The following is a 24,084-nucleotide window of genomic DNA, read 5'->3' as shown; positions in this document are numbered from 1 at the left end:
GGGTGAGAGGAGAGTTTAGTTTCCCTGGCCTCTTTGCTGAGACACCCAAGAAAGAGGTCCATCAGCAGAAACTGTACTGGAGGTGATTTTTTGTCAGAGGTACCCATGTCTAGTAGGTACTGGGCTGACACCAGCAATTCACTGCCCATGTAGGTGGGTTCACTCCGGAGTTTGGGAGCTGGGGTCACCCTGCAGGTGCATTGGGATGCAAACAGCACTGTCCCCAGGCCAGAAGGTGCAGCTTCACCCGTGGGACAAACTGCCTGCAGAGTTGATGTCTGAGCCTCCATCCTTTGCTTGGGGTATCATTAGGTGAGGGTAGTCTTATTTTGCATGCAAGCCTCCATATCTCTGCCAGGAGAGGCTGTTCAGCTGCCTTGATGATACCCCTCTCTGGCTGGCTCTAGTCTGCTGAAGAGATCTCCCTCCTGCCTTCCCCTCTGCCCCCCCAGAAGCTGTTATCCCATCCAGAGTGGATTATAGGGGAGCACACAGTTAGGTGTAACAGAATGAAATAAAGAGCAGGAACATTTACTCTGAACTAGAGCTGGTCAGAGGCACTTCAATGGAACCATATTCCAGAACCAAGATGGGTTGCTCTTCTAAAAGCTCTGCGCTAGAAATTATTTTGGGGGCAGTTCTGTGGCCTGTGTTATACAGGAGGCCAGATTAGATTAACACAATAGACCATTCTGGCCTTGGTATCCATGAAAAAGCTAGGTGCTGCAGAAGAAGCACTCTTCTCCAAGACCCTTTCTGCCCCATGAGCAAAGGAAGGACAGAAGGCAGGAGATTCTGGAAGTGAGCCATTGGCTAGGGAAGTGGTGGAGAGCTTTGGTCCACCTTCTGTGGGGCGTGAGGGCTGTGTAGTTTGGATGGCCTCCTCAGTAGAAGGGTTGTCACAGGGCACCTCCATCATTACCTGGCGAACCTCACTGACTGGCCAGTTCAGATGGTTTCGCAGCCACAAATGCACATCAGGTTGTTTATCTTTCACCAGGGTGCACATTTATTTCCATCTTACGTTGCAATACCATGCAACACAGGCTTATAGCAAGAGCAGGCTTCCCTGCAGACCTCATTCCCCAGCCCAGGCTCACCCTCTGAGTTCCTTCTTGACCTGCCCCTGGCTTCCTTATGTTCTCCCCAATTACTTGGTGAGCTCTGTGATTGTGAGCATCTGGGTGACAATCTCCCCCACCAGAAAGTGTGTAACTGCCCTCAGCTGGGCCTGCAGCCTCCCCCACACTGTAGCAATACCAGCTACCAGGGTGCTGCTGACAGCATCCTGTCCCAAGGGGGAACAATGTCTTGAGCAAAGGGTCTGGCTGGAATAGGCAGAAGGGGATTAAACTAATGGCAAAAGGGGAAGATAGAAAGAGGGAAGATGTGAGCACTCAGCACAACATCAGGATGCTGAGAACAAAATGAATCAAGGAACCAAAGGACATGAAGAGAAGAAATTCTCTAACTGCCTATCAGGGCCGTCCTTAGGATTTATGGTGCCCTAGGCGGGATTATTAAACTGGTAGCCCTGCGCCTGTCTTGCTCTTAGCAACACAAACATACGCTTACTCTATTGGAAAACTTACTACATGCATGTTATTAAAACCAGTTTAACGTAGGTAAGCCACTGTAATGCTGATGGACTAGCACTAAAGAAGTAGCACTATAGAAAAAATTCTGATTTGACAGAATGATGCAAATAATATAATGTTTTTAATCTGTCAGCATTTTATTGGAAATTTCTATAAAGAGGTATTGAAAGAAGGATTTGTTTTTAATTAAAAGCAGTCTTTCTGGCTTTTTTGGCTGCAAAATCAGTAATAATGTCATCATATGACATAGACAAAGTGATGTCTTGTTTGATTCAAGAATAGCAAGACCAGTCGTGTTCCTGACTCCTTGTAGAGCGGAAATAGTTTTTAATGAGCCTTAGTTTTGAGAAACTCCATTCTCCTGATGTCAAGTATCAGAGGGTAGCCGTGTTAGTCTGGATCTGTAAAAGCAGCAAAGAATCCTGTGGCACCTTATAGACTAACAGACGTTTTGGAGCATGAGCTTTCGTGGATGAATACCCACTTCCTCAGATGCATGTCTGAGGAAGTGGGTATTCATCCACGAAAGCTCATGCTCCAAAACGTCTGTTAGTCTATAAGGTGCCACAGGATTCTTTGCTGCTTTTACATTCTCCTGATGCTACTGTTACAGGAATTGTCAGTAGAATACGAGTGGCAATGTACACATTAGGATATATGTCAACAAGTTTGCTGATATGAATAAACTGTACAAAGTTCATCATCGATTTTGCATGCGGCAACATTGATGACAGTGTACTCAATTCTTCATACAGTTCAAGTCCATTTAAATCAAAACTATCGCTGTGCTTCAGGAGGCTCTCTAGGTCAGGGGACCCCAATGCGGTGCCTGTGGATGCCATGGCTCCTGATGGGGCCTCTCAGTACGCGTGCGTACTGACCGGCGGACGAGCATCCACCGAAATACCGCTGAAATTCAGCAGCATTTTGGCGGCAACGCCTCTGGATGACGCTGCTTGCAGCCGACAAGCAGCATCATCCAGAGGCGTCGCCGCCAAATTTCAGCAGCTTTTCAGCAGATGCTCATCCGCCACCACGGTCCTTCATCTGGCACCTGGGGGACCACTGCTCTAGGTTCTTGCACTTTGTCATTAGTTGCTCTTTTTTTCCTATTTCATTGAATTTAGTCCTGCTCAGTCCGCTACCAGCTGAGTGACTGGAACCCAGGCCGACAACGGGTTGAGTGGATCAGTCAGGGTATCAGCTGCCAGTCTGTTCAGCCTATATCCAGCCTGGGGTTCCTTGGGGGTCCCCAGACCAGCAGTGGGTGCTGAGTCCAGGGGTGGCTCCAGGCACTCGCGCTCCAAGCGGGTGCCTGGGGTGGCAAGCCGCAGGGGGCGCTCTGCTGGTGTCGTGAGGGTGGCAGGCAGGGTGCTTTCGGTGGCATGCCTGTGGAGGAGGCAAAATGTCTAGAGCCGCCCCTGGCTGAGTGGAGCCGGCCGCTGGGACCCTGGGTAGCAATGGGGCAGCAGCCAGAACCGCAGAGCAGCGGCCGCTGTGCGCCATCAAAAATCAGCTCACTTGCCACTTTTGGCACATGTGCCGTAGGTTGCCGACTTCTGCTCTATACACTAATAAGGAGATGAGCATATTACAGTTGTTGGAGGGCTGTATTTAGCAGTAACAGGGCTATAGGAAAGTCAGCCAACATTTTTTGTTTCTCTGATGAAAACTGGCCCACTCCCTTCCCCATACCAAACACAAATAAGTTGTCACACATAATTGTCAACAACTTAATTTTCTGCTTTTGGCTAAGATATTGATTTTTTTTTTAAAAACATTGAAATTGAAGTCAGAATTGTTAGCAAGCATTTTTGGTGAACAAATTTGTTAAATGACAATCTAAATGGCAACACAGTACTGCTTTCATGCTTGGCTCACCCCCCAGCCTGCTGGTCCAACAGCTGCGGTAGAGGAGGAGATAGGTGGAAAACTGCAGGACCCCAAAATCCACCTCTTGGGGTGCAGAGTGATAGCAGAAGCAGCAAACCCTCAGGTCCTATCACACTCCAGTTGGCACCACTGCCAGCCCAATGGATCATGGTGAAGTTAGCACAGCATCTGATTTCAGGGACGGGGCACCCATGGAGCCACAGCAGCTCATCATGCCTTGTGCAGCTCCCCCCGGATGAGATGAATCACTGCCAGCCCGGGGGAGAGACGCGCTCCCCAGCTAGGGGGACCAGATCCAGATGTCCTGATTTTATAGGGCCAGTCCTGATATTTGGGGCTTTGTCTTATATAGCACCAATTACTCCCACCTAGGGTGGCCAGATAGCAAGTGTGAAAAATCAGGAAGGGAGGTGGGGGGAAATAGGAGCCTATATAAGAAAAAGACCCAAAAATGCTAAATTGGCTATCATCAGCTCAGCCCTCTGTGACCATTCCAATCCTGGCTGCCTGCGAGGAAGTGAGTTACTTTCACTGTCATTCCTCAGCAGGCAGCCAGCCAGCCTCCCCTCCCCTCGCAGCACCTCACCCAACCCAGCCCTGAGAGAGGGGATGGGGGAGAGAGGGGTGCTCCATGGGGGGCAGGGAGAAAGGGGGAGTAATCTGTGGGGCAGGGGGGAGAAGAATGGATGTTATGGGGGACAACAAAGGATACTACCAGAGCCGCTGAGCCTGCCTCACCTCACGCCAGAGGAGATCTCTCCTTCCCAGAGATTCCAGAAGCCAATCCCCTCCCTCAGACTGTGCTGCATTCAGCTCTCTCTAGAACCCAGCAGCCCTGCTCTTACATGCTCCACTGCTTCCCATCTGTCAGGGCTCCCGGCAGAGTGGTGCCCCCAGGCAGAGTGGTGCCCTAGGTGGCTGCCTGTTCTGCCTATGGCTAAGGACAGCCCTGTTGCCTATACATTAGTGCTAGGAGCCCAGGGAGCAAACGAGAGGAATTGGACTTGCTCATTTATGAGCATAAATTCAATCTAGTTGGTATAGCTGAAAGCTGGCAGGAGGAGTCACACACTAGAATGTTAAAATCAATGACTGTAGCCTATTTAGGAAGGAATGAGTGGGCAAAAGGGGAGAGAAAGTGGCACTATATCAAAACCTGGTTCCAAGTCATTGATAACTAGAAGACAAGATAACAAGGCTGCTCTCGAGGGGAGGGATAGCTCAGTGGTTTGAGCATTGGCCTGCTAAACCTAGGGTTGTGAGTTCAATCCTTGAGGGGGCCATTTAGGGATCTGGGGCAAAAATCTGTCTGGGGATTGGTCCTGCTTTGAGCAGGGGGTTAGACTAGATGACCTCCTGAGGTCCCTTCCACTCCTGATATTCTGTGAATGCTTATGGATCAGCCTTAACAGATGTAGGACAAGATCATATATTAGTTGGTGCCTGCTACAGGCCATCAAATCAGTGAGGAAACAGGCTGGCTGCCTCTGTACACACTTGTCTATAGGGTGCAGGGAAAAAGAACTTGAGTGACTGTTGGAGATTTCAATTTGAATGACATACAGTGTAGGTTTCATGCTGCCGATACTAAAACATCTTTGCAATTTTCAAACATTATAGATGACAATTTCCTAGCTCAAAAAGCATTACAGCCAACAGGGCGGATTTCTATATTAGACCTTGTCCTAACGGATAAAGAGGAACTGATCAATAACTTCATCAACAACTTAGATATTGGCATAGAAAGTACATGTATTAAGTTTGCAGATAATACCAGACTGGGAGGGATTGCAACTGCTTTGGAGGATAGGGTCATAATTCAAAATGACCTGGATAAATTGGAGAAATGGTCTGAGGTAAACAGGATGAAGTTTAACAAAGACAAATGCAAAGGGCTCCACTTAGGAAGGAACAATCAGTTTCACACATACAGAATGGGAAGAGCCTGTCTAGGAAGGAGTATGGCAGAAAGGGATCTAGGGGTTATAGTAGACCACAAGCTAAATATGAGTCAGTGTGATGCTGTTGCAAAAAAAACAAACGTGATTCTGGGATGCATTAACAGGTGTGTTGTAAACAAGACACGAGAAGTCATTCTGCTTTACTCTGCACTGGTTAGGCCTCAACTGGAGTATTGTGTCCAGTTCTGGGCACCACATTTCAAGAAAGATGTGGAGAAATTGGAGAGGGTCCAGAGAAGAGCAACAAGAATGATTAAAGGTCTTGAGAACATGACCTATGAAGGAAGGCTGAAGGAATTGGGTTTGTTTAGTTTGGAAAAGAGAAGACAGAGGGGTCATGATAACACCCTTTTAGATACCTGAAAACTGCTATCAGGAGGAGGGAGAAAACTTGTTCACCTTAGCCTCCAATGATAGAACTAGAAGCAATGGGCTTAAACTGCAGCAAGGGAGGTTTAGGTTGGACATTAGGAAAAAGTTCCTAACTGTCAGGGTAGTTTAACACTGGAATAAATTGCCTAGGGAGGTTGTGGAATCTCCATCTCTGGAGATATTTAAGAGTAGGTTAGATAAATGTCTATCAGGGATGGTCTAAACAGTATTTGGTCCTGCCATGAGGGCAGAGGACTGGACTGGATGACCTCTCGAGGTCCCTTCCAGTCCTAGAATCTATGAATCATATGAATCTATGAATCACAGTTAATGGGAGCTTATGCACAAATGATTATGACTTGATCACATTTATAATGTGCAAGCAGAATAAATTTCAGGCCAATAATATATATACCTGGTACTTTAATAGGGTCAGCTTCACAAAGCTGAAACAATTATGAGCCAATTCAGCTGGGAGGAAGAATTTAATCAGAAAAATGAGAATAATTGGGAATCATTTAGGAACACTTTACTAGATGCCCAAAAGCCCCAACTGATGAAGAAGGATGTGCTGTTTAAAACAATCTGGTTTAGAGGGGAAGTGAAGGCAGCTGTACATATATATATATATATATATATATATATATATATATATATATATATATATATATATATATATATATATATATATTATATGAAACAAATGGAAGAAAGGGTAAGTTGATAGTAAAGAATATAAATCAGAAGTTAGTAATTGCAGAAAACTGATAAGGGAAGCCAAGGGATTCAAGGAGAAATCTGTGGCCAGAAGAGTTAAGAGCAATAAGGAGTTTTTAAAATATATCAGTAATAAAAAGAATCCTGACAATGGCATTGATTCCTTCCTAGATGAAAGTGGTAGAATTATCAGTTAGAATGTACTGTGACAAAATTCCTCCTTTACCTTGGTGGGTCTTGCACTTATTTGTGGATTTGCTCACCTCACAAATTCACTCTGTGGATCAGGAAACAGCCCAGAGACCTTCCTCTCTGGTAGAAGCCACAGTCCAGGTCAATTCCTCCTGTGTTTGATCAGGAGTTGGGAGGTTTGGGGGGAACCTGGGCCCACCCTCCACTCCGGGTTCCAGCCCAGGGCCCTGTGGACTGCAGCTGTCTATAGTGTATAGGTACAGTTGCACAACAGCTGCAACTCCCTGGACTACTTCCCTATGGCCTCCTCCCAACACCTTCTTTATCCTCACCACCAGACCTTACTCCTGATGTCTGATAACACTTGTACTTCTCAGTCCTCCAGCAGTATGCCTACTCACTCTCAGCTTCTTGCATGCCTCTTTCTCCCAGTTCCTCGCACACACCTCCTCTCCTCCGGCTCCCTTTGGCCTGACTGGAGTGAGCCCTTTTATAGCATCAGAGGGGCCTTAATTAGAGTCAGGTGCTTAACAGCCTCACCTGACTCTTAGCAGGTTAATTGGAGTCAGGTGTTCTCATTAGCCTGGAGCAGCCCCTGCTCTATCACTCAGGGAACAGAAAACTGCTTATCCAATGGCCAGTATATCTCCCTTCTACTACTCTGCTGTTCCCAACTGGGTCTATCACAGTAGAAAAGGCAGAAGTGTTCAATAGATATTTCTGTTCTGTATTTGGGGGGAAAAATCGGATGGAGTATCATCATATGGTGATGATTACATTATTTCCATTCCACTAGTATCTCTGGAAGATGCTAAACAGCAGCTACTAGACATTTTTAAATCAGCAGGTCCAAATAACTTGCATCCAAGAGTTTTAACAGAGCTGGCTGAGGAGCTTGCTGGCAGGGCCGGTGCAAGGATGTTTCAAGTCCTAGGTGGCACGTCCGTCTGGTATCAGCGCGGCATGTCCGGGTCTTTGGTGGGAATTCAGTGGCGGGTCCCTCAGTCCCTGTCTTCCTCTTTGAGCTGCCGCCAAAGTGCCACTGAAGAGGAAGAGAGGGAGTGAAGGACCCGCTGTCAAAGAACGGAGCGGCACTATTGAACTACTGCCGAAGTGCCGCCAATTGTCCCCCCCACCACTGCTTGGGGTGGCAGAAAACCTGGAGCGGACCTGCTAAGAAGCCTAGGATGTACCCCCCAGAAGTCCTAGCCATGCACATAAGTGAGGTCAGTGCCGGTGTGGATACAGCAACTCGGGTGTTATTACAGCCTGGCTGCTCACAGGTGAGTGAGGCTAACCCAAGAGGAGTAATTGGTCTGAATTCTACAAGTGAACGCCGCAAGGAAGACATATGCAAAAACGTTTGTCAAGCCAAAGCAGCTGGATTTTGGTCTGTACTAAACCGGTTAAATTAGACAGCCCCCTAGACTTTAATTCAATCTTTTTAGCACATGCTAAAGTACAATTGCCTTGATTAGACTTCTTGACTAGCGTTTTGGGGCCCGTCTACACTGCGTTTTAAAACCTTTGACAACGACTCTCAGAAGTGGGTCCACAGACCAGGCTTGTGTTAGTGCTAAAATCACCTGGGTGGCCATTCTGGCTCGGGCTTGGGCTCTGAAGCCCAGGGAGGGGGCTGGGCTTCAGACCTTGAACTCCAGCCCGAGCAAGAAGGTCCATGGAGCTGTTTTTAGCACTGTAGCATGAGCCCAAGTCTGTATCCCCCAGCTCAGAGACTTGCTGCTGTGGGTTGTTGTTTTTTTTCTCTGTGCAGACATACCCTCAGAGGTGTTTTAGAGTGTGTCTACATAGCATCTGGGAGGGGGCTTCCCCGCACCAGCAGATGATACACTAGTTCTGCTTGAGATAGCACCCTAACAAATGCAGCGTGCTGTGGTGGCACGGGCGGCAGCCAGGGCTAGCCTCCGAATATGTACCCAGGAGATCTAGCAGATTTGTATGTGAGTGACCAGACCAAGCTGCCAAGTGTGGCACCAGGCCCACACTCCTATTTTTAGCACTTTGGCTCAAGCTGAGCTAGCCCATCTGTCTGCCTGGCCTATGATGCACCCTTCCAGCAGCTGTGTAGACACACCCATAGTAAGTACCTTCCAGGTAGGAAGTTGGTCTCTATCTCAGCTAAAGCACAGGATATGTGCCCTCACTCTGCACCTGCTGAGGCTCTGAAATTCCCCTGCCAGAAGCTGGGAATGGGCGACAGGGGATGGATCACTTGATCATTACCTGTTCTGTTTGTTCCCTTCGGGGCACCTGGCACTGGCCACTGTTGGAAGACAGGATACTAGGCTAGATGGACCTTTGGTCTGACCCAATCTGGCCATTCTTATGTTTGATGTGTGGCTCTGCTTCTAATTTCATATGACTTGTGCCTCTAAGACTCAGCAGCATTTTGCTACTATTGAAAGGGGAAAAATAATGAACCACACACAACCATATTATTAAAATGAACTGTTTATATTATCTCAGTTGAGTCAATACATTAGAATGTATTAAAATGGAAAGGTACAAAATTGAAATAAATACTTTCTGATTCATGTATAAATCTTTTGTCAAGATGACTTTTTTTGTTTTTCATCAGTACATGTTTCAATAAAACATTTAAAATGACATTTAAAGTATCATTTAAAATATGGTTCATGGAAGAAAAAGTTTAAATCAAACAACTTTTGGCTTGTTTTGGCATGAGATCTTGACACAATCTGGGTTCCCCAAAACCATGTAAATGGTGGTAAAATATAAATGCTCAAACTCATTTAAAAAAATAAACAGGCTTTACAAAACCCTCTTATCCTTGACTCAGTCACTTTTCTGTATAGTCTGCACTTACGATATATACATTCATTATTGTCCAAGGGAAGACAGCCACTGACTTTCATATAAAGAGCTTGGTGGAGAGGCCTAACATACATCATGCGGCTGACGACAATTAACACGGTTTAAAAAAAATTCCCGACGGCGCAGATAACAGCACGGAAATCAAAACTTACAGATGGAACCAGGAAGAGGCCAGCACATGGTCCAGATCTGAAGCAAAGCTGTGGCCACTTTGGCCAGGCCTACACGAGCTCTGCTTTGCTGGTATTAGCTCTACCATATTGTCAAAACGTTCCCAGTATGGATGCAGTTTATACCGGCAAGCGTTTTTGCCAGCGTAGCTTATGCCAGCTCCTCCCCGAGCGACATAGGCTATATTGGGAGTATAATGGTGTCTGCACTATAAACTTTTTCACTTTCACAGGGGGGTGCAATCAGTGACCAAGCCCCTAGTGTATTCACAATTATACCAGCAAAACTCTTCTTTTGTTGGTATAACATCTTTCGCTTACGTGGGGGTTGGATAAGCTATGCTGGCAAAAATGGTGCTGGTATAAGCTATGTCCACACTCGGAGCATGTTAGACCTGGTCTTTGTGAGGAAAGGACTGTGTTCCATGCACCTTAGAATTGCAGGGTGAATCTCACTTCAGGACCTTTGGCATTAGGGCATTTTAGTCTCAGTCAGCGTCCTTATCAGGATCTTGGACTAGGTGTCTTGTGCTTTAGTCTAACAGTATGTCGGTTCGTTTGTAACATCCGGACAAGATGTGCTCTTGGTCATGAATCTAACTAGCGTGCTTATCCTGTTAGGATACTAGATGGGCCACGCTCTGTTGGCCTAAGCCTGAGGGATGCAATCAGGAACATGGACGCTGTGGGCCAATGACCCTGATGGAACTGGTAGGATTTTTTTCAGAATTCAGTATTTCAACAAAAAAAGTCAACATTTCAAATTTGACCAAATGGGAAAAAAAATCGACTCCCTTTTCCCACTTTCCCCTCCCAACATTCAACCAGCGCTAGCCCACCAGCATGGCAAGTCTCCTGTAATACCACTGAGGGCAGATTACACTGCGTATACCAAAGGTGGTTTTTAAGGCAGTAAAGACTTTGTGGACCCAAAGATGTATACAGCCAATCCCTCTCCAACTTGAGGTCAAACAGGATGGGAGCTGCTATTTTCTCTGTAACTTCTTCAGCAGAGTGTTTGATCTCATTGGGCACAATCAACCCTCTTGCAGAATGAGCTGCTACAAAGTTACAAAAATTCTTCCTGTTGGTAGAAAAGTGATCAGTCTTTGAGAGGGCCTGTGCGATATATCTTTGGGCTGGTCTACACTACGGGGGAAAATCGATCTTACATACGCAACTTCAGCTACGTGAATAACGTAGCTGAAGTCGAAGTATCGAAGATCGAATTACTCACCGTCCTCACGGCGCGGGATCGATGTCCATGGCTCCCCTTGTCAATTCCGCAACTCCGTTCGGTTTGGTGGAGTTACGGAATCGATATAAGTGCGTTCGGGGATCGATATATCACGTCTAGATGAGATGCGATATATCGATCCCCGAGCAATCGATTGCTACCCGCCGATACAGAGGGCAGTGAAGACGTACCCTTTGTCTCTGACAAAGGGCTACTCCATCATGACCAGTTCCACCTAAGCTATTAGAATCGGAGAATCTTTGTTGTTCTTCCTGCCTAGCTTTATGAAAATGGAGCAGTTAGATAAAGTCTGAGGCGGATCCTCAGAGGGGGCAAATCAATGTAACTCTGTTGTAGCCAATAGAGATATGCTGACATACACCAGCTGAGCATCTTGCCCTCTGTTTTTTCTAAACCCAGAATCAGATTTGGTATAAATCAAACAAATAATGGAAACAGAGTACCTTTGAATGCTGCATCTCCCAGAATGTGGAGACTGTTTGAGTTTGTTTTATTAGCAGTCTTGTAACTGGGCAGCTTTTCCTTTGGACACATTAAACAGATTAATCAGATGTACCAGAAGAGTCTTTCATGAGTTGTCTTTCTTTTTCCAGCAGGATAAGCTGTACAGCTTTTATTTCTCCATTATTCGTCCTCTCTAATTATGCCCAACGTTAGCGAAAACCATAAATGCTACCCTAGCCGTGAGGTTTGTTTAGACTTGGGAATTCTCTCCCAAGGATAGCAGTGGATGTTTCTTAGCCTGAGAGAGTGAAAACCGGATTAGACAAATCTCTAGAGAACACAGGGGAGGGAACAATCCTGCACTGACAGTGGGGATGGTTTAAGTAAAGTGTCTTTCTTTTCCAGCCCCAATTTCTATGATTCAAGCTATGTAGTAAATCTGTCTGTTACAGTCTGAGCCCACCAAACAAAGTGCAGTATGATCTAGGGCCTGTACCGCTGGTACACCAATGCATCGCCTTCTGAATAAAGCACAAAATTGATCTTTTGCTTCATGCAGAAATGAATTTCCTCGGCACATTATTCTGGTTGGTAATGGGCAAAACGATTTTCCCGACCATTGCCATGGGGTTATAGGACAACCTGAAAATTGGTAGCTTAAAATGTGGACATAAGTGATACCCAAGGTCTATACAGATGATTTTGCAATTCAGTGAATTGTTGGTTATGGTGGCGTAACGATTATCCACTTGTCAGGCATTTTGGATAGTAGGATAAGGGGCTCTATTCTGTTGTTTCTCTCTGCTTTGCACCCATACAGGCCATAAATCAGCAGGAGTGGTGGACTTTTTTTTAAAGTTGTGCTGGGATTGCTTTTATACACAGTTTGAATGGGTAATCAAAATAGAAAAATTCGGAGACGGTGTAGTTCCCACGCCTAGCAGATAGTGGGCGATATTGCAAATAAATAATACTACAACTAATAAATGAAATCCCCTTACCCTGATTCATCTTCCTCATTCAGCTGAGCAAAGAAAAGTTAATGAATGTGTGTACGGTAGCTAATCTAAAAATGAAAATAATAATACTGTGCACTTCTACAGCACCTTTCATCCAAGGATCTGGAAGTGCTTCATGGACATTAATTAATTAAGCCTCACAACACCCCCTGTGAGGTAGATATTACTATACCCAAATGGGTAAACTGAGGCACCGAGAGGTGAAGTCGCTTGTTCAAGGTCACCCAGCAAGTCAGTGGAAGAGCTGGGAACAGAATCAAGGCATCCTAGTTTCTGGTTCCCTTGCTCTAACCCTTAGACAACACTTCCTCTCTGAAAAAGAAGACGCATGGCTGGCAGGGGCGGGTGCTGATGAAGTGCTCATGAGGTGATCCATCCATGGGAAGTAAAGATCCCTCTCCAGCTTTTCTGGATGAAGTACAGTCTTGGCCTGCTAAGGGGCAACCATGGAGAACAATAGCAAACAAAGAGACAGCTCACAATGAGCAACCACCTAAACCTGGGGGTGATCTCACTCCAGCTTGAGACTGCTAAAAACCAAGAGCTAACTCTACTCAAAAGCTCATTTGCAAAGTCCCCTGCAACCAAGTTCACATAAGCCAGAAGCATGATGGACAACACCAAAGGGCGTGCTTCATGCACCAGCTGTCCCCTCTCTCAACCACCCATCTATCTCCCCACCTCACTGAAATGCATTAAAAAAAAAAAGGCAGGGACAGCTATGCGGAATGGTGGGGATTCCCGCCCCACCCCGCTGCAAAGCGTTCACTGAGGTATTTCCTGCTTCAAACATTTTGCAAAGTGCGACCAGTCAGAGGTGATGCAGGAGAGTGTGTTCCATTGGGAACGTTGCAGAGGTAGCACCGGATGCAGGGTTTGCTATAATAAGGTCTTTATTTTTTATTGCGTAGTAAATAAAACAGTCGCATAAAATCCTGCATAAATCCACAACTCCCACCTGCTCGATCTCTGCTTCATCTGGGCCTTTGCAGAATATTTTCAGGGCTTTAATTTAAAGAAAGAAAAGAAAAGAAAAGAAAAGAAAAGAAAAGAAAAGAAGAAAGCTCAGCTGCCTTGGGTAGGGACTCTATGCCTGCTGCACTACTTGGGTGAAGGGGAGGGAAGGGTCTATGCTTGCAGACAGCCATCTAAATGGCATGTTGTACATTACAAACTGGACAATGGAGCAGTCTGTCTGGAGAATGAACCAACAGGCTTTTTTTCTTTTTTTTTTTTTTTTTAATGGGGACTTGAAACAGAGCTCAGAATTTGCTTAGGCCAGGCTCTCCGTAATGACGTTCAGGCTGGGGCTAGGAGATTGACTTCTTTCTCGGGGAGTGGGCTCACTTCAGTGTGCTGAGCCTGCTTGGCAGCTTGTGCAACTTGGTGCCACTCCAACGACTTCCAAGGAGCTGTTGGAAAGTGCGCCAGCCAAGTGGCTGACTGCCTTTTGTGGAGCTAAATCACCACAGTGATGTGACTGGAAGGACCAGTGAGGAGGACTGAACAACCAGTCCCACACCAGATATTAAGTTGGGAGGAGATCTACTGAGAGAAAAAATCAGATGTTGAGGGTACTAAAGACTTAGGATGCTGCACCTAGACTGAGGGCCAGATTTTCAATGGTATTTAGGTGTCTAACAATGCAGATAGGCATCTAGTGAGATTTTCAAAGCTATTTAGGTGTTTAAGAATGCCAAGGCACCTCATGAGGGTGGCATGTAGCTGCCTAACATCCATTGATTTAAGCTCACTAGGCACATATCTGCCTCTTTAGGCGTCTAAATACATTGAAAATCTTACCTGAAGTTTCCGAAGAGCGTTGAGATAGCACCCAGTTCTACTGCCATTGGAGTCAATGGCAAAGCTACCGATTTCAGTGGCAGCAAGATCAGGAGGCATAAAGAGGATAAAACCTAAACTGCATTTGTCGATAAAGGGTGAGATTCGTCCCAGTCCTGCGGCCCACGGCAAGGCTTTTTCTGCTATTTAAGCTCCTTTTAAAGGAGGTCACTGTTGTAAAGGGGCCATGCGCAGGGCCTCTGGGCTGGGCTGAGTAGCACCTCAAGAGAGCACACCCCAAACTGCAGCATTAGAAGAAGAAACACTTTCTAACTGAAGAGGCTATTCAAGGCCAAATCCTCAGCTGGAAAAATCCCAAGTATTAAAAAGAATATATAAACCTTTCAGGGGGTCAGAGTACTGATAGGTGGTGCCTGATGGGTACTCCAGCTACCATCCTAAGCAGAGGGTTTTAAAATATTTAGGGTCTGATCCTGAAGTTCTTTCCAGGCAAATCTTGCCTTCGGTGGCAGTTTCGCTGGAGTAAAGACTGCAGGATCCAGCCATCAATCTTACAGTATCCATCCGAATCAGAAGAAAAGGATCCCGAGTGTTGTGCTACGAAACATGGAGCTGATTCACCTCACTCCAGTATTACACCTTCATTGGCTTAAATGGAGAAGGAACTCCTGATTTACATCACGATGAGAGGCGAATCAGGTCCCCCATGGTCAACGCTATGGAGAAAAAAATGCTATCCCAGGTTCTCAGCCATCCAATGTGTCTCAGAGCAAATCACGAGGTTAATGGCATCAACAATCAGCATCAAAGCCACATTGGTTCCCACCCAACCCTCCTGATAGCTGACTGCAGGACTGGATATGTTTTTACACTTCAAGCAGGAATTCCCTCCCACCTCAGATACCAGGCTTCAGGATTTATTTTATGATTCAATCACTCAGTGGGACAGCATTGATTGGATGGGAGGAGGGCTAGATTGTGGATCTGCCAACTGACCCTGAATAAGGGCACCATGTAGTTGTTCTGCTGCTGAAGCAGAACAGGGACTGAATTGTGATCAAGAGTCATAATTTGGGCCCTGGCTCCCCACTTGCTCCAGAGGGGGAAGAAATCTGTGCCAGGCCTATTCCTGTTGCAGATCCCCACTTTGGGACTACTCAGCTGCACTGGCCAATGCACCGGGGCAGAGTCAAGGCCTTCCCCGTTCTCTGTCTCTGCTTACCCACTCCCCAGGCCTCTGCCCAAGGAGGAGAGTAGTGGCTGTGCAGAGGCAGCTCCTCCCTGCAGGCTGTTGCCAGTGATGCAGGGGAGTGATGTCCATGCAGGGGAGGAAAGGGTAGCCTTCCATCCTCTTATTCCCCTGTGCAGGTATGTTGGAGGAGACACAAACTTGTCTCATCTGAATAAGAAGGTTTTTAGATTTAAAAAAAAAATCAGTGAAAACAGGGGAGGTTATTTGACAGTTTCCTAGTTTTAGATTCCTCTGCAGAAACCCAAACACAACAATATTTGCGCTAGCCCAGGAGAGCCGGGAAGTTCAACTGACTAGAAGCAGAAAATTAATTGGGCCCTTTTAGTTTCATTGACCAAAATGAGTGAAAAAATAAAGAGCAGACAGACCACATCTGTGCTGATTAGAGAATTCGATATTTTTAAGCCTTTCATTAAATTCCCCCCTGCAGATTCAACTAGATAAAGTATTCTACGCTTTCTGCACTAAAACTGTCGCATATGGTTGCTGTGTGCTGGGAGACAGCAGCCAGGTTCCAACCTGGAGGTAGCTGCGTTTCAGCAGTGGAGGATAGTATAATGGTATACAGCTTGTAACATCTCTTAAAGTTTGTAAAGCCCTTTGAGAGCCCCTGGGATGAAAGGTGTAAGAGAAATGAATAGGTCTATGGAGCCCTTGCTGTTATTTGTTTTTGGATAAGATAACCAGAGGCTTTTCAGGCATTGAGAGGCAAATATATACCGACACATTAACCTCCTTTATTAGCCCATATCCAGCTCTTGGGTAGGCAAAACTTCCAGAAGCCAAGAACTGGCCGATTGTTATGGTGATGATGATGATGGAAGGAGCTTGTGGAGTTTGTGCTTAAAGTTTGAAAACATACCATATCCAGTGGTTCAGCTGCAATGAAGGAGAAGTGGAAACTGATTGGGGCTTTGATACTAATGGCCATGTATTGATTGTGAATATTAACGATCGTCATTGCTCATTAACACTGCAATTCCCCAGGAGCAGTAAACACATAGCATTTGGATCTATTTCCTGTTCAACCCACAGGGCCAAATTCTGCTCTCTGTGGCACAGGTACAAGTCCCAATGAATTTGTGCTTGTGGTCACTGTGTGCAAAATTTAGCCCAACTGTTTTGGAGGGTTTTAGGGGTCTTTTTTTCAGTCCACTTTGTGCTATTTATTACCTCATTAATTTCAGTGATGTTAGATGGCTGCAGCTGAAGGCCAACTTTGGCCATTATCCCTCAGCCAAGCCCTGGCACGATCCTGATAAAACACACGCTGCTGAAAGTAGAATCCCATCTCCCAGAGAACATTGCTCATCTCGGGACCAAATCCTGCTCTCACACCTACTGCACTTTCAGAAACTCTTGGGCCAGGTTCTGATCTCAATTACACCCAGTGTCAGTCCAGAGTAACTCCATTCATGCTGGTTCTAACTGCGATCACAACCTGGCCACAAGCGTGTCACAGCTGGGGGATACGATTTGAAAGGGGAGGAAGGAGAGCTGCTTCAAACCTGGACTTTACAGCAAGTTAAATGAAATGCAATCAAATTAGAACTGTGATGCAAAACATCATTTTGCTGGACGAAACGCAGTTTCCACAACTTGGTTTTAAGGAACAGTATTACATATAGATAGATACACTATGCTAGATCTTGAGAAAAAAATAAATATGCTAAATAAACTAAAACATACAGTATAGGGGATATTCCGATCAACAAACCAATCACCATTAGAATCAAAAAGTAAACCATCCTTTCACTTAGGACCTCAACAACATTTCTCAATGCACTAGGTACATTTTAAACCATGCAAGTTTACACAAACATCTTAACTAGGTTTTTTTTTTTTTTTACTTTTTAAAACACCAACATTATGCATTTCTTTGTTAATTATATTGGTTAAAGTCACAGCCAGTAGCTGCCAAATATCAGATACATCATATACATATTTTATACAGAATCTGGACAACACAACATTACACATCCTAGAGAGAGAAAAAAAGATTATTTGTTCCTTTGTTTGTTTTTTCTTTTTTTTTTTCCTTTTTCTTTTTGCTTTTGTAAAAAATATGAAATGATGATTGGAAGGGGGAAGGAAGGGGGGAACCTACTATCAAATGAAAAGTTTAATAATTTCCAAATCACCGTACAACAAGGAAAAATGGCTCAAACTCAGCTCCACATTTAAAATTCTCTTAGCTAAGAAACAAGACATTACACACAAAGTGTATTGGTATTGAAAAGTAGAAAGAATTGTAACAACGTGCTGTCTGATTCCAAACACAATTTATTTAAAAAGAACAGAAGAAAAGAAAATCAAAAAGTTTCATGATAGCAAAGGTATCTTCTTGGTTCAGACTTCCTACCAACCCATGATGCATTGCCGTGTGATGTAGTTGGACAGCCAAAGCAGACAGAGCGCTGGTGGGAACAGGGAATAGTCAAGACTTGGTCATTTGTTTTGCTGGATCTATGCTCAGGGAGTTGAAATTGCAAGCAGGGTCTGAAACAGTGACAATGGTTTCAGGCCTTTACTTTTCATGGAGTTTGGATATTTCAGGAGCATCGTGCTGATGATGAGTAGGTGACCTACTTATATTTTCCTTGGCCATCTCCTGCCCATCAACATCCTGGAGCAATGCATGTGTGAGATTAGACAGAGTGAAAATATAACCAGAAAATGAACCATGTCAAATTCTACCGTTGTCATGGTAAGTATACAAAAATGTTAAAATTTCAGATATAATCAAAGATACAAAATCAGTTCTGACAAGAGGTTGGGGTTTTTTTTGTTTGTTTTTAAACAGTAACCATTACAGTGCAAGGTTTTCTATTACAGTAAAAAGTGTGTGTCTGGTTTTACAGTAGCTGAAGCTTGTAGCTGATTTTTATTATGTGTAGTAGGTCCCTGATGTTAAGTGTATGCACCAGTTTGAGACAAAAACCCAGCACAATAATGGCTATTTAGTTTTAAATACATTTTTCCCTTAAACATTTACAAAATAACACGTCAATGTCACAATTTCACAAGCACATATTTTGCCTTAGTAAAAAGTAACTTAATTATGTTGAAATCCTGATACTTAAAGCAATGTAAAGGTTGGTAGTTGAGGACATGAGCTCACGTGCTGTTTGATTCAAGTGTGTTTGTCACCCCACTCAGCTCCTGTGGATTTTAGGACATTGTCTTTGCAGTGCTAAACTGTGCTTCTTGTCACTCGCTGGCCAACTTTTGTGCTCAGTTAAGAAAAGGTAACGGGGCTTAATGAAAGGTATTCTCAAGTTCAGTTCACCGCATTGGGATCAGAGGTTGTGCAATTAAAATGATCATTAAAAAATATTTAAAATATTCTGCTGTTGATACAACACAAAGAGCAAGAAGCTGATGCCACCATAAAATAGCTAAGGATTTGTTAGGAGGACAAAACAAAACAAAACAGCAAAATAGAAGCAAATTAACATGCAACCATGGGTCTCTCCCAGCACACAGAATAATGCTGGGCCGATGTGATGGCTAAAATGAAAACCAACCCAAAGTGCTGCACAGGTGACAGAGCACCTGGAGCAGACCACAGAGATGGAAACATAAGGCTAATGGGCCAGTTAACTGATGTAAAGCTGGATTATCGCCGCTGACTTCAATGGAGTTACTCCAGATTTACAGTGCAGAAACTGAGAGCCCTGGCTCTGCAGATTTGACCAAATTTAGGAGATCCAATTACTTTAGGCTGAAGTCTGTTCTTAAAATATAGGTGAATGTCCCAAGCAGCAATCACATATTTGTATTACCGCAGTGGTACACAACTGTAAGTCTTGCTGAAACAAATGAGTTAATGCACACCCCCACACAAAGATGCGACAGTAGATATTGTGCAAACTCTCTCTCGCTCTTCATGTAAAAGGACCTAGATAAGGTTTCTGGCCTCCAAAATTCAATGCAGGTTCTCGGATGCATGTGTAACTTTGTGAACCGTCATTGGTTGTTGTGCGTACCCTGCAGGCTGTGCCTGGAGCCAGGGATGAGCAAAGAATTATAGATCAGTGAATGACTTCCGGTTTATCCCGTTTCTGCTGTGTCTAGAGAATCTAGAGTTGTCTATGCCAGCTCTGCTCCTTGTGGAGATTACCTCCTGTTGAGGATATCCCCAGGGAGGGTGCAAAGGGTTATCTCTGCTCCCCTCCCTGATCGTGGGCAAAGGGAGGTGCGGGGGCAGATAATCTCACCATTTGAGTTTCCTCGTCTGCCTGGCTGTGCTTGTAAAACAGTTAATGTGGCCTGGAATATCGATTGTTAGTGCATTCTACGCAATGATCCCAAATGATGCATTTGCCATTTAACATTACCTGCCCCATGAAAAAACAGCTGCTTGGCACATGCCATAGTGAACGATTCTTCAATGCACCGAATGAAATGATGTCAAGTAACATAAAACATGAAATAAGAAAAGGCTCCAGGCATGGCTTTTAAAGTTTAATTCATGGACATTTCAAAATATTTTATTTAAGACATAAAAAATCCTTTGGAGAGTTAATGATCTGTTGCATTTGGCTTTGAAACCCTATGGCCTTTTTGAGTTAAACAAGCATTTAAAAAGTAGCCAAAAATTAAGTTGATAATATTTTTAAACACTATATTATTTAATAACTAAATTGATGTCTATCTAGCAAACAAAAGTATGCAGGAAATATTCAAAGATCCTAGGGCGAAATCCTGTAGATCAAGTTACAGCCCAAAGCAAAGTGTTCCAGAGGAGTTGGAATACCTAAAATACAGACTTAAAGCAGAAATGCTCAGAGACTCCAGGTGACAGTATAGTAAACGCATTTATGATCTGATCCTCCAACTTTTACTACTCAAATTGTCTTTACTCACGCAGATGATCCCACTGAGGTCAAGGGGACCCAGGGATATGATGAAAGGCCACTCAGGTGGGGAAGGGCTGCAGAATCAGATCCTTAATTGGAAAATTCATTCTCTATTGAAAATCATGTCCGAGTTTTGAAACCACATCCATATTTCTCTTCCAAGTGAGATCCCTCTTGGAGGCTAAAGGAGGTTGAATATTTCCAGAAGATACATCAAGGTTTTCAATAAAAAAAGATCTGAGAGGCACTTATTTCAAATTTTTAATTTCTTCCTTTCTTCTTTTCCTCTCTTTGATTTTAGTCTTACACTTGGGAGCTAATTTATCAATCATGAAGGTGAGAGAGTGATAGCCCATCCCGTCTAGGGAGTCAAACACAATGGGGAAAGGGTTGTGCAAGGTTCATCCACTCACACAGCTCTGCCAGCACGCCCTGGTCCTGATCTGCAAAGCTCCTTCGTGCCTGATCCTGCATCCTCTGGCAGCTCTGCCATTGGTCCGCAATCCTGAGCTGCACAATCTCTTGCAATTCCGGTCCACACATCTCTCCCAGTGCTCTGTAATCCTGGCCCACAGAAGTCCTTGACATTAGGACAGATGTCCTACTTCTGCTAAACAGCTCCACTGATACACCGTAGTCCACAGCTGCAACACCTTCTGCTAAACCATTGCTGAAACCCCTTTTGAGATGATACCATCATTAATCAGTCAAATTCTGTGGTGATTTTATTGTTGAGGGCATACGGGGACTAGAAGACCCATAAAAATTAAGTCCCCTCCACCAAACTTCAGTCATGACCAGAACTCAGCTCTCCAAAGAGGAAAGTCTGGTGTACTAACCACTCACTTCACCACCTGCTTCTCCCAAAAGCTTGTTGCTTTAAATAAAATCAGGCGACTTGTTCACGTGAAGTGCAGCAACATCCTCTCATTATCTGCAATTGCCAGCTACTATCCAGGCCCATGGAAAGGCTTGTTCTTTATCCTGGTGCTGAAAGGAGCAATGCAAATATCATGCACTTCATCGCAGTGGCTTGTAAGACAATGGCAATCAACATACATCAGCGTCTATGCTTGGTATGTAGCAGAGATGGACAGTTTGATGGCATTGGCATTTGGCAGCATCCAGGACTGTAAGATCTGCATGATAGAAATAGGATTGCTAGCTTGATAGGAATGACACCCGTGATTTGATTTGATTTTTGTGTCCAACGTGTTGTAAATTCATGATGATGGCATGATGAATGTACAGTAAAATCCTGCTACCCGTGGTCTATATCACAGTGATGGCAGATAGCTTTGATCATAGTTCTAACCTGATGCTTTAAGACTTGTTCCTATTGTCCAGGTATACAATGCCACTTGTGGAGATAGTATCAGAGGGGTAGCCGTGTTAGTCTGGATCTGTAAAAGCAGCAAAGAATCCTGTGGCACCTTATAGACTAACAGAAGTTTTGGAGCATGAGCTTTCGTGGGTAAATACCCACTTCAGCAGATGCATGTGGAGACAGTGACACTGTTTCATGGTCTCCTTCTTCTTCTTTCCTTATCTGGATACAACATCACGCAAGCATACTCCAGTCAAGGTGAAGAACTAGAGACTCCATGAAGTCCACTAAGGACTTATTTATTGCCAATCTATTTTACCTGGGAGACACTCATATACCGCAATGATGGGCAGCAATACAAATGTCTAAGAGAGATACAAGAGAAGTGGTATAACTCCTATACCTGGAATCATTTAAAACAGGGCAAAGCAAAGCCCTGGAAAATTAGATTGAGGAAAGTTGGCTTCGATTGCCTACTAGACATTTCCATCTCTACCTTTCATGATTATTTTATCCAAAAAAAGTTGGAGTCTGAACTTCTTTAAGGAACTTGGGATTTATGAAGAAGTACAATAATACTGACTCAGTTTTAGGGAGATTTTCGTCTCATCAATGGTCCAAGTATCAGCCCTGTCTATCGCGCATTTGTTCTTCTAAGTGTCAAATAAGCGATATCAGTAAATGTCTCTTCTGACCACCCTGTTAAAAATCTGGGTCAATATTACTTTTCAGACAAGCTGCCCCGTCACATTAGAATGTTACTCTACCTATTTTTGAAATGGTTCTGCCTATTCCAAGGAGCACTCCTATCTCCATCTCAAGGTCCTGTGCTCTCCCTCTAGAAAAGACTTGTCTCAACTCCTTTCTGTAGCAAACCTCACTGCAACTCCTCAGTCCTCTGGCGGGGTTCCTACTATGCAGGGATCCCATGTGTGCTACCGGCTACAGCATTCTCAGCCCAGTCGATCCACAACTGAACACTGCCTGCTTTGTGGTGTTTCCAGAATATTGATAACTGAAATGGCCTGTAATGTCCAAAATTCAGAGACAGAGGCACACAAATAAATCTGAAAGAGCTGTGGGGTATTGTGGAATGTAGGGACATGGGAATAGGATCCATGTTCATAGATCTTCTCCTGGAATTATGCTTTGTTGCTGGTGATGCAGGGTCCATGACATTATCTTCAAAAGTCTCACTTTCTGCAGCCCAGAATGAATGACTTGTTGGCCAAGTGATTCAGCATCCTGGTAGGGATTCAAGCGGATTGGATGCTTCCACTGATATGAACTGATATGAACAGGCTAGCAACTATTCTGGGTCAGGTCCATCTCCACTTCGAAATATCTTCAGCTGTTGCAGTAAAGAGGTGGGAGAGGTGCTGAGGGGCCTTATGTTTCACCTGTAGAGATGTTTGTCAAGTCAGTCTTAGCTTTGTAGAGTTGTGCTATCTTGGGCTGTGATTCACTGAGTGGCACTTTTCCTTCAACTCCATATTGAAACAAAATCCCAGATGGCTGTTTTTGGGGGAATCTATACTGCTTGGAGGTGCCATTTTTCACATGAGATCTACACTTCTTAAAAATTCCATGACATATTCTGCAAACATAGGGATGCTAATCTTAATGTCCTGGCTAAATTCCAAGTTGGGTTCCAACATTCTACCTACCTAAAAATGTTTCACCTGTAACTTCAGTCCAGAAAGTTTTTTTTCACTCTGTACATCAAGACAAAATATTGTTTAGTTTTGGTGTATAAGGAATGGAGGATCACTCAGTCTATCAACAAGCTTAGCTATTGGAACGTTAGTTTTGTTAAGTGACATGTCCAGTACATAGTCAAAACCAAAAAATGTGTGTGCGCTGCAGACCAATTTCTCTGCTCTGTTTTGTAATTGTGACTAAGTTAGAAACTTAAATCCACTCCAACCCTGAACTGGAGAGAAAGAGGCAAATCAGGTTCTTTGGCAAGCATGTTTCCCAGAAAGGGAGAAAACAGGGGAAAAGAAAGAAAATAAAGTGCACTCTGTTTACAGCCAGTGCTGCCAAACTGCCCTGTGAAAGTGAGCTTATATAAACAGGAGTGTATGAACTTGCCTCAAATTTATCATTTGGTGCATGGTTAAAGTGTAGTGTGCACCTAGCTACCATGGTGACAGGGGGCGTACAAATGCTAAGAAATAAGTGGCCTTATAAAGATCTGTTACGAACTGAAATAGGAGATTATGTTTACATTGCTGTCTTAGCACATGCTTTACCCAGTCATCTAAGTAGCTGTCAAAATTAGTTACTGGCTGACTTACGATGGCATAGAGCAGTGGTTCTCAAATTTTTACAAACCAGGACACCTCCAGGGCTATCTT

The sequence above is a fragment of the Gopherus flavomarginatus genome, chromosome 4, assembly GCF_025201925.1.
Source record: "Gopherus flavomarginatus isolate rGopFla2 chromosome 4, rGopFla2.mat.asm, whole genome shotgun sequence".
In the NCBI taxonomy this organism is placed as follows: Eukaryota; Metazoa; Chordata; order Testudines; family Testudinidae; genus Gopherus; species Gopherus flavomarginatus.
This window is presented reverse-complemented; position numbering follows the sequence as displayed.